This window comes from Protopterus annectens, chromosome 13.part0, assembly GCF_019279795.1.
Source record: "Protopterus annectens isolate FY-2018-M chromosome 13.part0, PAN1.0, whole genome shotgun sequence".
NCBI classification, from domain to species: domain Eukaryota; kingdom Metazoa; phylum Chordata; order Ceratodontiformes; family Protopteridae; genus Protopterus; species Protopterus annectens.
The window spans coordinates 1005478318-1005491676 of record NC_056747.1 but is presented as its reverse complement, the minus strand read 5'-3'; the positions used below and the strand labels follow the sequence as shown (position 1 = coordinate 1005491676).

The 13359-nt window shown below is 43.6% G+C and overlaps 1 protein-coding gene across 3 annotated transcripts in view; it reads right to left on the bottom strand.

The window, feature by feature from the left end:
* The window catches only part of SMARCE1 (SWI/SNF related, matrix associated, actin dependent regulator of chromatin, subfamily e, member 1), a 970790-nt gene that overhangs the window by 910545 nt on the left and 46886 nt on the right, over positions 1-13359 (bottom strand). Inside the window, exon 1 of one of the 3 annotated variants that reach the window (XM_044055003.1) lies at positions 10469-10579. The exons of the other annotated variants lie outside the window; for them this stretch is intronic. The gene's annotated coding sequence lies outside the window, so the exon portion shown is untranslated. Of the gene's footprint in view, positions 1-10468; positions 10580-13359 lie in introns of those variants that run through there. 3 annotated transcript variants of the gene reach the window in all.

Sequence of the window (13359 nt, the reverse complement as noted above, 5' to 3'; positions counted from 1 at the left end):
ATACAGACGCTTAACAGTGCATTGGTTAAATCTAGCACAAAACCGACAGCCAGGCACATTGTGATCAGGGCCTAAGCAAGGAATACAGTATAAATGGAAATCCTTATGAGGTATTTGCTTCCCACAAGTAATACAATTATTAACTTTTTCTGACATCGGTAAAAAGCAAGAAAAACGTTTCCACAATAGAGTACTTCGCTTTAGTTAAGACTTCAGTTCTGAAACTCAAACATTTCAGTAGTCGGCCGACCAACACCTGCGAATGCTTCTGCTTCGGGAACCGCGCGGCAAGGAAGACTTAAGAAAATGGCATCGGCTGCATGCTTTATACCCCTGACGACCTGACGTCATGGAAGAGATGACAGCAACCGACGCAGGACCCAAGAGTTTGGAATTCAGGCCGACTGAAGGCAACCTGCCAGCAGATTACCCAAATGTAATGACTGCAACAGTGAAACACGAAGAATATTTGCTTTCTGGCCTCTGCCCACTGGTTTGGAGGAAGATCTGAGAACCCTTTTGGGGTTGGCAGAGTGTGGAAATACAATTTGTATCCCTGAGACACTATGTTGAGGACCCATCAGTCGTTGGTAATAGAGGCCCAGTTGTTTGCATGGAAGGAGAGTTTTCCTCCTAGGGGTACAAGCAGGTGGGCAGAGGTAAGGGGTAGAGGTGTAAAGTCACTGTGAGTTCTTACCGCAAGGGGATGGCTTAGCACTCCCTGATTTTGAAGAGGAGGAACTCCACTGCTTAGATCTCTGCATTCCCTGGGGCTGTTGTCTGGGGGGGGGGTCTGCTTACCCTGGGTCTGGGCTGAGCTGGCCTGGAGGGGGCTGGAAAGGACCAGTGCTTGGAGGGGGCAATGCCTACAGAACCTCGGAGGCTGGACCTGTAAAAAGTCTGTCTGCATAGCTTTTTCCTCCATCTTTTTAAGTACTACTTCTGCTTTGTTGCCAAACAGGTGTTCCTGATTTAAGGGAGCATCAGCAATTTAGCTTTAACATGATCTGGCAAAAAGCCAAGCATGCCTTCAAAGTAGATCCAGTGACAGCAGCCCTGCAAGATGCCTCTAGTGAATAAAAACCACATTGTAAAGTATGTTTTCCAACTTGTTCAGCAGAATGCATTAAATCCTGATTTTCAGCACAGTCAGGAATCAACATAATTTTCTATTTAAGCAAGCTAATAATATGCTGTTGATACTTTCACATATGAAACTGTCAGTTTAAGTCCCTAATAGCCAAGGCTGCAGAAGTGTATACATTCTTACCCAATCTATCCATCTCCCTGGGATCAAAATCAGAGGGGGTAGGATTTTTGGCAGTAGTAGCCTTAATGCCCTTGAGTCCCTATGAAACAGTCTCAGGATCCGCAGTAGGATTTTTAAAAAGGAAAGTACAGTTTTGTACCTACCATAAATGTAGATGTTCGAGTGTATACCCTGCTGCAGTCATCACACTTGGGTTATCCTGCCGTCAGGCGGTCCCGCAGTCGGCCAGAATTCCAAAGTCTTGGTCCGGCGTCAGTTGCTGTCGCTTCTTCCCTGACGTCAGAGCGCCAGGGGTGTATCAGAGGTATCCGACGCCATTTTCTTCAGTTTTTCTTGCCCCAGATGTCGGGTGCCCCTAATAGGTAAGCAAAAAATAAATGTATGTATGTATATAAATATATATATATATATATATATATATATATATATATATATATATATATATATACATAAAGCTATATGGATAAAATAAAACAAAATCCTTAGGCACAAGCAATACACCACAGAGGAAGAATACAATGGAGTGGTAGAGATAAGTTCAGAGGGGATTGAGGGAGGGTAACCTGGACTGCAGCAGGGTATACATTCGAACATCTACATTTATGGTAGGTACAAAACTGTACTATGTTCATCGTGTTACCATGCTGCAGTCATCACACTTGGGTAGAATCCCAAAGCTAAGGATGGGAGGTGCAGTCAAACAGGGTTAGAGGAGGCAAGAAGGCCCTGCAAAACTGCAGTGGCGAAGCCAGCTCTAGTCTTAGAGTAAAGTGGTAAGTGGTAATGTTTGGTGAAGGTGTGAACTGAACTCCAAGTTGCAGCTTCCAGAATATCCTTGGTTGGCACCCGCCTGAGGAAGGCTGTAGATGTTGCTGCTGCCCTGGTGGAGTGGGGTCTTATGGTAGCAGGAACTGGTTTTCCATGGTGGGTGTAGCAAAAACATATGCAATGTCCTATCCATTTGGAAATGGTTTGTTTTGAGATAGCCTTTCCTTGTGATGCTGTAGCATAGGATACAAAAAGCTGGTCAGTTTTATCCAAGTAGTAACGTAGCTGCCTATGAATGTAGGAGTCTTTCTCCATTGTTCTGTGGATTTGGAAAGAAGGTGGGTAAATGGATGGTTTGATTTAGAGCCACACTGGATACCACCTTAGGCATAAAGGAGGGATTAGTTCGTAGAGAAACTCTGTCTTGATGAAAAATGAGGAAAGGCTCTACTACCATTAGTGCCTGAAGTTCTGAAACTCTTCTAGCTGAAGTGATTGCTAGCAGCAGGGCAGTCTTCCATGATATAAATTTTAAGTCAGCTGAGAAAGCTGGCTCAAAAGGAGGTAGCGTGAGTTTTTTCAGAACAAAGTTGAGGTCCCAAGTAGGTGTTGGTGCTCTCCTTGTAGGCCTAATGCTCTTGGCCCCTCTGAGAGACTGTCTTAAGAGTGGATGTGAAAATAAGGGAGGATCCGTGTTGTAGTGAGCAGAGATGGCTGAGACGTGGATTTTAATAGATGAAAAAGAAAGTCCTTTGTGTAACATCTCAGTTAGATATTGCAGAATCTGAGGTATGTCAGGCTGAAGGGTATTCTGGCCTTTAGCTTGGTTCCAGGCGCAAAACCTTTTCCATTTGTCTGAGTAGGGTTTCCTGGTGCTGGGCCTCCTGGCCTCCAGCATAACAGCTTGTGAGAGAGGAGCTGGCTGATTGCTTAGGTGATTTGCCATGCAGCCAAGTTTAAGGTTTTGAGCTGGCTGTGTAGAATCTGATTGTCTTGTTGTCCATGGTGGGCCCTGGGACATATTCCTTAATAGTGGGTACCAGTGCTGGCGTGGCCAGTCTGGGGCAATGAATTTCATTTGGGGTCTCTCCATCCTGACTTTCAGAAGTACCTTTGTGAGAAGGGGCAGTGGAGGAAAGGCATATACTGTTAGCATTTTCCAACTTAATGAGAGTGTGTCCACTTTCCAAGCTTGATGGTGAAAAGTCCTTGTACAAAACTTTGTTAGCTGATAATTTTGAGGGCTGGCAAACAGGTCTATGTCTGGGAGCCCCCATTTTTGAGTTATCGTTGCGAATACTTGTGGATCCAGTTTCCACTCGTGGGGATCCATGATGTTTCTGCCTTGGTCATCTGCCAATGTGTTCTTTTTTCCTGGCAGGAATAGAGCTTGTAATTGAACTTGGTAAGCCAGTGCTGTGTTCCACAAGGTCATTGCTTGCCTGCATAGAGGGTAGAAGTGTGTACCCACTTGTTTGTTTATGTACAACATTACTGTGGTGTTGTCTGTCCTTATGATAAGCTGTCCTGGATGCAAGAGGTCCTTGAAGGCTGTCAGAGCATTTTGTACAGCTAGCATTTCTTTTTGATTGATGTGCAGATTCCTTTGATCTGCTGTCCATAAGCCTTGAATGCACCGCCCTGCCATGTGTGCCCCACAGGCATAGTCCGATGCATCTGTTGTCATAGTTTGCCTGGCTGGGGGTAGGGTGAAAGGCTGACCCTTGTTGAGGTGACAAGCCTGTGACCACCATAGAAACTCCTGTTGAAGGCAGGGAATGAGATTTATCATTGTTTCCAAGCTGTGGCTGTGTTGAGTCCAAATGCTTTTTAGGTACTACTGTAATTTCCTCATATGCAATTTTGCAAATGGTATTAGTAGTATGCAAGATGCCATGAAGCCCAAGGCCTGCAGAATTTTTCTTGCAGGGAGTTGGGTCTTTGTTGCCATTGTTCTAAAGTATTGAGTTAGTTGTAGTTGTTTGTCTGGCGTCAAATAAGCCATCTGGGCCGTTGTATTCAAGCTGGCACCCAGGAATGTCATATTTTGTGAGGGCACTAGTTTTGATTTCTTTTCGTTTACTGTGTACCCTAGGCAACTTAGAAGATGTCGTACAAAAGCCAGATGTTGTAAGAGAATGTCCTTGCTTTCTGCTTGGATGAGGCAGTCGTCCAGGTATGGATATATTTGAATTCCTCTCTGTCTGCAGTATGCAATTACTGGTGCCAGGCATTTTGTGAAGACCCTGGGTGCAGCAGATAAGCCAAAGGGCAGTGCAGAGAATTGGTAATGGGTTGAACCTGCAATAAAATGGAGGTATCTTCTGCAATTTTGTCTGATAGGGACATGCAGGTATGCCTCCTTGAGGTCCAACGTTACTAGCCAAGCTTTCTTGCCCAACATGGGAAGAAGCTGCTGTAGTGTTGGCATCTTGAATTTGGGTACTTGCAAGAAGGTGTTTAAAATGGAATGGTCCAGAATGGGTCTTCAAGCATCGTCCTTTCTGGGGACTACAAAGAGCCTTGAGTAAAATCCTTGTTCCTTGCTCCTGTGTAGGTACCAGTTGAATGGCTCTCATGTCCATGAGAGCTGTAATTTGTTTTTGCTCCTCTGCCCATTGATTTTGTGGCAGGTTTGGCATTCCTTTTAACCTTCGCAAGGTGTGGAAATGGAATCTGTAACCGTGTGAGATAATGTCTAGGACCCATTTGTCCTTTGTGACAATGCGCCAGTTATCTGCAAAAAGTGCTAATTTTCCTCCCAAGGGAGCTGCCAAGAGGGTTTTGCTTGGCAGTTTGAGGTTTAAGTCATTGTGTTTGCCTTCTAGTGGTTTGGGACCTGTCTTCTCCTCCCTTCTGTGTTGTAGTGCCCCATTGGCGAGGTTTGTAAGGGATTTGTGCTTGTCCTCTGCCCCTTGGATGCCTGTATTTACCCCTCTGAGGTCTGTCAGATGCTGGAAAGGACCAGTTTTTGTTGGCCAATTTCTGCTGAAGCGTGGGGGCTGTACCTGTAAGAAATCTTTGACCGTATGCATAGATTTTGCCTTATCCTCCATTTTCTTTAAAACCTCCTCTGCTTTAACCCCAAATAAAACATCCTGCTGTAAGGGTGCATCCAGTAACTTTGCTTTAACATGATCAGGCAGAGATTGTTCCTTTAACCAAGCGTGCCTACGTATAACAGACCCAGTAACAGCTGCTCTAGAGGAAGCTTCCAAGACATCAAAACCACATTGTAAAGTATGCTTGCCCACCTGCTCAGCTGCATGCAACAGATCTTGCATTTCCTTGAATTCAGACTGTTGAGGGTGCATACCCATCTTTTGTTTTATTTGAGACATTAGGAATTGCTGGTATTTAAGCATGTGAAATTGACAATTTAGTGCTCTCATAGCTAGAGTAGTTGAGGTGTAAACCTTCTTTCCCCACCTATCTAGTGCTCTGGAATCTCTTTCTGAGGGTACAGGATTTTTAGCCAAAGAAGCCTTGGCCCCTCTGGGACCCTGGGAGATTGTTTCTGGATCAGCAGCAGGGCTTTCGTAAAGGAATTTGTGAGAGTTAGGCACTCTATAGTATCTATCTGGTTTGGCTGGAGCAGGAGACAGAGACTCTGGATTTAGACTAGATTCTAAGAAGACAACATCCACTATGTCCAAAACTAGGGGGATAGCAAGTGGTCTGTGCTGGGGGAGTAAAAGAAACTCTCGGAGCCTTTTCTTTTTGTCAGAGTAGTCCTGACCTTCCCAGTGGAAATGTTCCCTCATGGTGTGTACGGTTTCCCCAAAGGAGTAATCTTCAGGGGGAGAAGCTGAGGGAATGGAATCTTCAGCATTAGAATCTTCATAAGGGGGGAAGGAGTAATCCTGTTCCTCAGAGGAGACTGAGGAAACAGACACCTGATCAGAGGAGGCATAATCCTCCTCTTGTCTAGGCCTTTTGTCGGGGCTCCTCACTGAAAACCGGATTACTGGCGGCTGGGCCAGCCGAGGCCTCGGTGTCTGGCTTGGGTCTAGGCTGCCTGTCCTTATCCTTGTGTTTTTTATGCACGCCGGTAGTCGGTTGCTCCGACAGCATAGTGTAATTAAATTTCCTACCGAAGTAGTGCCGTGCGAAATCAAAGCAACGCTTTATAGTTCGCTTATTGAACCTAGCAAAAAAACGACAACCAGTGACGTCGTGGTCTGGGCCTAGGCAAGGTATACAAAAAGAATGAAAGTCCTTATGAGGTATTTGCTTCCCACAAGAAATGCAATTGTTAACTTTTTCTGACATCGGACTGAGGCAAGAAAAGGTTCCCCAACGGGGTACTTAGCTTTGAAGACTTCGGACTGAAACTCTATTCGAAAATCTCAGGTGTCGACCGACTGGCACTTGCGAACTGCTTCTGCTTTGGGCACCACGCGGCAAGAAAGACTGAAAAAAATGGCATTGGATGCCTCTGATATACCCCTGGCGCTCTGACGTCAGGGAAGAATCGAATGCAACTGACGCCGGAACAAGAATTTGGAATTCTGGCCGACTGCGGGACCGCCTGGCGGCAGGATAACCCAAGTGTGATGACTGGAGCAGGGTAACACGATGTACATCTTGAGAGTCAGGAACCCTGTAATATCCATCAGGTTATCTGGGAGCAGGAGGTAAAGAGTAAGGGGCCAATCTAGATTCCGAAAAGGCATCATCAACAATGTCTAGCACAGGGGGGATAGCTAAAGGCCTGTGCTAGGGCAGGAGTGAGAAATCCCTAAGCCTCTTTTTAGAATCAGAGTAATCCTGGCTTTCCCAGCGAAAATGCTCCCTAGAGTATGCAAGGTTTCACCAAAAGAGAAATCCTCTTGGGGAGGGTGGGGGGGGGGGCAGAGGGAATAGAGTCCTCTGCATCCGAATCCTCATAGGTAGATAAGGGTAAATTCCTGGTCAGAGGAAACAGAAATTTTAGAATACTGATCAGAAGTATCATAAGCACATTCAGTCCCAGGTCTCTTAGAGGGGGAAGGGTGGCTTCCCCAGATTTAAGTAATATGGTCTTCAGCCATCTTTTATCGTTTGTTTTTTAGGCATAGAGACCTGACCATGCGGTCTGGGCGTCTGTTTTCTAGGCATGGTTCGAGTTTTAGGCCTTGAAGAAGATGGCGTCAGTTTAATACGCAAGTCAGTAGGCCTGAATACACCCTCAGAAGCTGGTGCCTGCACAGCTGCTCCGGACCCATCCAAGGTAGAGACATCCGTAAGTTCCACAGTTGAAGCATCTCGCGGCATGCTGGACTCTGAATGGGTCTCAGTAGAGGCCTGCGAATCTGAAGCAGCAGAGTACCAGCGAACTGGCGACTAGCTTAGGAAAAGCGTCGTCGGCAGCTTTGAACACAGGCAGCCTGTTTCTCTCTATCTTTGCATTTTTTCGGAATGTCAGTAGTTGGATAGCTTACCAAAGACATATCTGGATAATTGAACACAGTACCAAAATATTTTGAAGCGTAAATATACAGACGACGAATAGTTTGTTGATTAAATAAGGCACAAAACTGACAGCGAGGTACATCGTGGTCAGGGCCTAGGCAAGGAATAGAGTACAAATGAAAATCTTTATGAGGTCTTTGCTTTCCACAAGAAATATAATTACTGACTTTTACTGACATTAGTTTAAACAAGAAAAAGTTTTCCCTATGGGGTACTTGGCTTTAGTTTAAGACTTCGGTTCTGAAACTCGAAAATGAAAATTTCAGGAGTCGAACAACCGCCACTTACGAACTGCTTCTGCTTCAGGCACCGCACGGCAAGAAAGACTGCTGTACTGGCATCGGCTGTATGCTTTATGCCCCCTGATTACCTGACGCCATGGAAGACGAGACAGCAACCGACGCAGGACCCAAGACTTTGATAATCAGGCCGACTGAGGACTACTGCAAGCAGATAACCCAAATGTGATGACTGCAACAGTGAAACCGAAGAACATCCAGTGACTACTGCCATGCAAAATGCTTTGAGGGCGTCAAAGCCACATTGCAAGGTGTGCTTAGTAACTTGGCTTGTAGAATGCATAAGCTCTTGTAATTCTTTATTTTTTTACACAAGCAGGAAAGAAAGATATTTTTTATTTGAGGAGTTCGTTGGTATGCTGCTGATATTTCAGCATGTGGAACTGACAATTTAATGCTCTAATAGCAAGAGTAGCAGAGGTGCATACATTTTTTTTACCCCATCTGTCTAAAGTTCGGGAATCCCTGTCTGAGGGGATGGGATTCTTAGCGGAGGCTGCTTTAATTCTTTTAGGTCCTTGAGAGATGACCTCTGGATCAGCAGTAGGACTTTTGAAAATGAATTTGCGAGAGTCAGGGACTCTATAGTACTTATCAGGTTTCCTGGGAGCATGAGGAAGGATGTGCTTCGTGTTTCACTGTTGCAGTCATTACATTTGGGTTATCTGCTTGCAGTAGCCCTCAGTCGGCCTGATTAAGTCTTGGGTCCTGTGTCAATTGCTGTCCCTTCTTCCATGACGTCAGGTCGTCAGGGGTATAAAACATGCAGCAGACGCCATTACACAGGAGTAATAGCCAAATGAACAAGAGGAATGGCCAAAGGTCTGTGCTACGGTAGATCTAAGAATTCCGAGTGTCTATTTTGACTGAGGATAGTCCTGACATTCCCATTGGAAATTCTCCCTTAAAGTATGAAGGGTTTCACCAAATGAAAAATCCTCGGGTGGAGAGGCAGAAGGAATGGACTCCTCTGTATCCGAATAAGTAGAGAGGGGTTGCATGTCTTCATATTCAGAAGCATCACAGTCATCGGACTCCTGTTCAGATAAAACTACTGGGGTCAAGTCTTTTTCTTTTGGAAGGGGTTAAGCTTGGCTTCCCCTAATAAGCATAATAAGGTCTTCCACCATTTTAAGCATTTGAGATTGAGACAAGGAAGCAGGTGCCTGAGATGGGTTCGGTTTTTTGGCCGTAGTTCGTACCCTGGGCCTTCGAAACTCTGTAGTTTTAGAAAGAACTGAAGATGCAAAATAAGTAGTTTGTGTCGAGTATCGGTAGTGCAAAGTACTTCCTCGGAAGCTGGTGCCTGCTCAGCGGCTCAGGACCAATCCAAGGTAGAGACATCCGCAGGATCTTTAGTTGAAGAGTCTCATGACACACCTGACTCAGAAAGGGTCTCTGTAGTGGCCGGCAAATCCACAGAAACGGGCATCAGGGGCTGCAAAAGCGCCTCACTGAAAACTGGAACAGACGACTAGCTTAATGGAAGCGTCATCGGCAGTTTTGGATTTGTGCGGTCTGTCTCTTATCCTTACTTTTTTTTGGAAGGACGGAAGTCGGATGGCTTATCGAAGCCATATCGGAATTTGAGGACTGAGAGCGAAAATATCTAGCTACAATAAGGACCCGACGACATACAGTGCTGGCATTGAACAAGCACAAAAGCGACAGCGAGGGACGTCATGGTCTGGGTCTAAACAGGTGAAGCAGTAAGAATGGAAGTCTAGGTGTGGTATTTGCTTTCCACAAGTGAGACAATTAACTTTTTCTGACATCGGTTAGAAAAAGAAAAAAGGATCCCCAACAGGGGTACTTAGCTTTAGAAAAATTCAACTTCAATTCGGCAATGAAAACTCAGGTAGCAGCGGACTGGCACTCATGCAAACTGCTTCGGCTTCGGGCTGCTTAGCAAGAAAGACTGATGTAATGACACAGACGCGTGAGAGCAAGGATAAGGTAGGGTTGAAAAAAGGTTAGAAAGAGTAGAAAAGAGAGGTGAAAGACCCAAACAAAATCACTTATTGACCAAGAATCTTGGAGCAACAGAACCACGCTGCTGTTCGAACAAGTGGCAAACAAGATCTGAGGGGAGGAGGGAGACAGGGGCATTATGGGTAGAGGAGGAGCTTGGACTTTGGATCAGATGTTGAAGTATGCGGCCGAGTTGGATCTGCGTGGGATCAGAGTCCCTCTGGTTAAAGACCAAATGAAAAACAACTTTACAAAATAGGTTTGCTGATCAAAATGAGGGACATGCATCTGGCTCAGCAAACAAGAGTCTTAAAATGGAACAGAAAAAAATAAATTCCTGGCAAGTTCCTCTTTGTCAATCAGGTCTGCACCAAGTGTTGTCAACAAATGTTACATATATGAACACTGATTTGCTGCCATTTGCAAGTCAAAGACCTACTTACCAGACAATGACAGTGCGTTACAAGAGTTTGACAAGTAGTGGCATAAAGTTCCAACATGTACAAAGCCTTTCTAAAAAGGCTATGCATGGGTCTCACTCCACCCACCCCACAAAAACAAAATACTTTTCCCTATTGATTTGTCATAAAACTTGTTGCACTGTATATGCTTATTTGAAAGCTGTATTTTACAAGGCTAGTCTGAAGTTTGAAATGCCTTCAAGAAGTACATTTGTGTAGGAACTTGCTCAAACCTCCATACTTACAGTGTGTACACTTTTACAACAGTGCTAACTCTTGGGACTTCTAATGCAGAAGGTTCAACTCCCAGAGCTTTTCATCCTTCCCTCTTCTTGGATGGACAGATGTCTTCCCATGTGTACTTCAGGAGGCCTGTGGTGAAAAAGGAAATGTCGATCCATGTTGTATTTAGTTTTAAACTTGCTCCTGAGATGCTAGAATACTGGCCAACTAGGTGGCTAATGGCCACAGGGACAACAGACCAAGCAGACAATCAAGGTTTGCTCTCTAGTCACCAATCAAATCTAAGGAAGAGTGGCACCTTTTTGAGATAAGAAGGGAGGGAAGGTTGGAATACATGATAAGAATACCCATTCCAATTTCAGGACTGTAAAATATCAGAGGCGGGGCAAGGGATACATTACTGTAAAAGTGAACATACTCAAAACATATACAACAAAAGTTCCTACATACACATCTCGTTCTTTGTATTTATTTACCACTTTTTTGACCAGGTTTTCCACACTAGGCCAGCAGCTTCTATTTAGGCGAGACCCCAATTGGTGCCTCATGCTGACTAGGGAAAATCTAGCCAGGGCACTAGGGAGCTTTCACTACTATAATCTACTGGGAAAAATGTTAGGAGGAAAAAAAACAGTGTTACAAAAATTGCAAAGAAAGGAAAAGGCTAAAAGTGGTAAAATACATTTACTCGAATTAAGGTTACTGAATCAAAAGCAGAAGATAAACTGAAGTTGTATGCGGAAGGAAATCTATTGGAGTTAAGATGCATGTTCTAAGGCCTTTTCTGACAAAAAAATACATATACATACATATTTTATATATATATATATATATATATATATATATATATATATATATATATATATATATATACACACACACACACACACACTTACATACATACATATACACACACACACACATTGCAAAACTGGAAAGATGTATAGTAGTAAATGTAGGCGACGAATGGAAGTTAAAAGGATTAGTTTACTTATAGTAGGTGCATATAACAGAGAGAATTGCTTTTTGAGGAAATAAAGTGTGATGACTATTACTAAGGAGATTTTAACTGCATCTTAAGAAAAGTGACAGACACAATAGGTAAATATGTGTCTACCTTTAGACAAATTAAAGTGGGAAAATATGCAGGTCATAAAAGAAATTATTTGAGAGAGAAAATTCAAGACCAGACATAGATTGCATACTTTTTCTGAAGACTTAAAAATGGAAGATTAAGAAGTTTAATTTACAGACCACTGCATTATTAACAGTTATATAACACAAGCAAAAGGTAACAAAAGGCTTACCAGAAGTTAAAGAAAATTTAAGCCCTTGGAACTCTTGGACTACATTCAAACAAAATGGAAATGTGGTTTTAAGAAAGGAAAAAAATGGCATAATCTAGTAAAAGAACATAAATGACATACTGGAATAAGTGAAAGCTAAAGGATAAAGATGTTTTTTGTTCTCACATTTGTTATAATCTCCGACATATAAATAGAATATATAAATGTAACTACTGTGCGTGTATAAATATAAGTAGAAGTATAACTACTGTGTTTACCTGGAACAAAGTACAACCCAATGTAAACAAATGAAGATTTTCTCCCCAGGTCCCACTAAAAAAAATAAGTTATGTCTTACCACAACGTTCCATCTGTATTGTTAATCCTCGCTCAGTTATTACACCTGGGTATTGGTTGAGACCTCGGAACCGAGCCGGCCATCTTCCAAGCTTGCAACAGCCACAAACTTTCGAGCTAAACTCTTCCCCACAATTCCCCTCTCCCTGTTACCTCAGATTGAGTTTGCAAGTCAAAGGAAGTAGAGGCTACCTCTGGTAAAAGAACCTACCAGAACAGGATGATGAGATCCACTATAAGCCTGAGGAGGGGGAAGGAGGGAGTGTCGTAATGACTGAACGAGGATCAACAATACAGATGGAACGTTATGGTAAGACATAACTTCTTTATCGGATATTGTTAATCCTCGTTCATTCCTTACGCCTGGGACAGAGTCCCCGGCTACCTTTACTCCTGGGAGGCTCTCATGGAAAGACATTCCTGAGCACCACTGAACCAAAGGATGCTCTTCCAATGGAGGCCAAATCCAATTTGTAATGACTGATGAAGGTATGGGGGTCTAGCCCAAGTTGCAGCTGCACAAATGTCAGGTAAAGAAGCTCTAGAATGAAAGGCAGCAGAAGATGCGACCAACCTAATGGAATGAGCCCTAAATGCTGTAGTCAAATGAATATTGTGAGTTTTGTAAATAAATGTTGCACAATCTTTTAAACATTTAACCAATGTGACCTTAGAAACAGCACATCCAAGTCTAGGACCAGAATAGGCCAGGAATAGTTGATCTGATTTGCAAAAAGCCTTAGTTCTGTCCAGATAGAAACGACTTTGCCCGTGAGTGTCAAGGGTATGTAGACAATACTCTCCTCTGTTAGAATGATTGGGAAAGAAAACTGGCAATTCAATGGATTGGTTAACGGACACTTCAGAGATCACTTTTGGCAGGAAGGAAGAAAGGATTAGTTCTCAATGACACTATCTTTATGAAAGATTAAGTAAGGCTGTTTGATGCATAGAGCTTGAAGTTCAGAGATACGTCTGGCCGAAGTAATGGTGACCAAAAACAAAGTTTTCCAAGAAAGAAACTTGAGGTCGCATGAAAAAGCTGGTTCAAAGGGAGCCGCAGTCAACGCTTGCATGACTAAAGATGGATCCCATGGCTTGCTAGGTTCTCTAAAATGCAGTTTTCAAATGATTAACGCCTTTTAGAAAAGTCTTGCATAATTTGTGTGCCATAAGAGAAGAGTCACAGACACCATTGTGAAAATTGGATATCGCGGCCAAATGAACTCGAATGGTAGAAGCAGATAGGC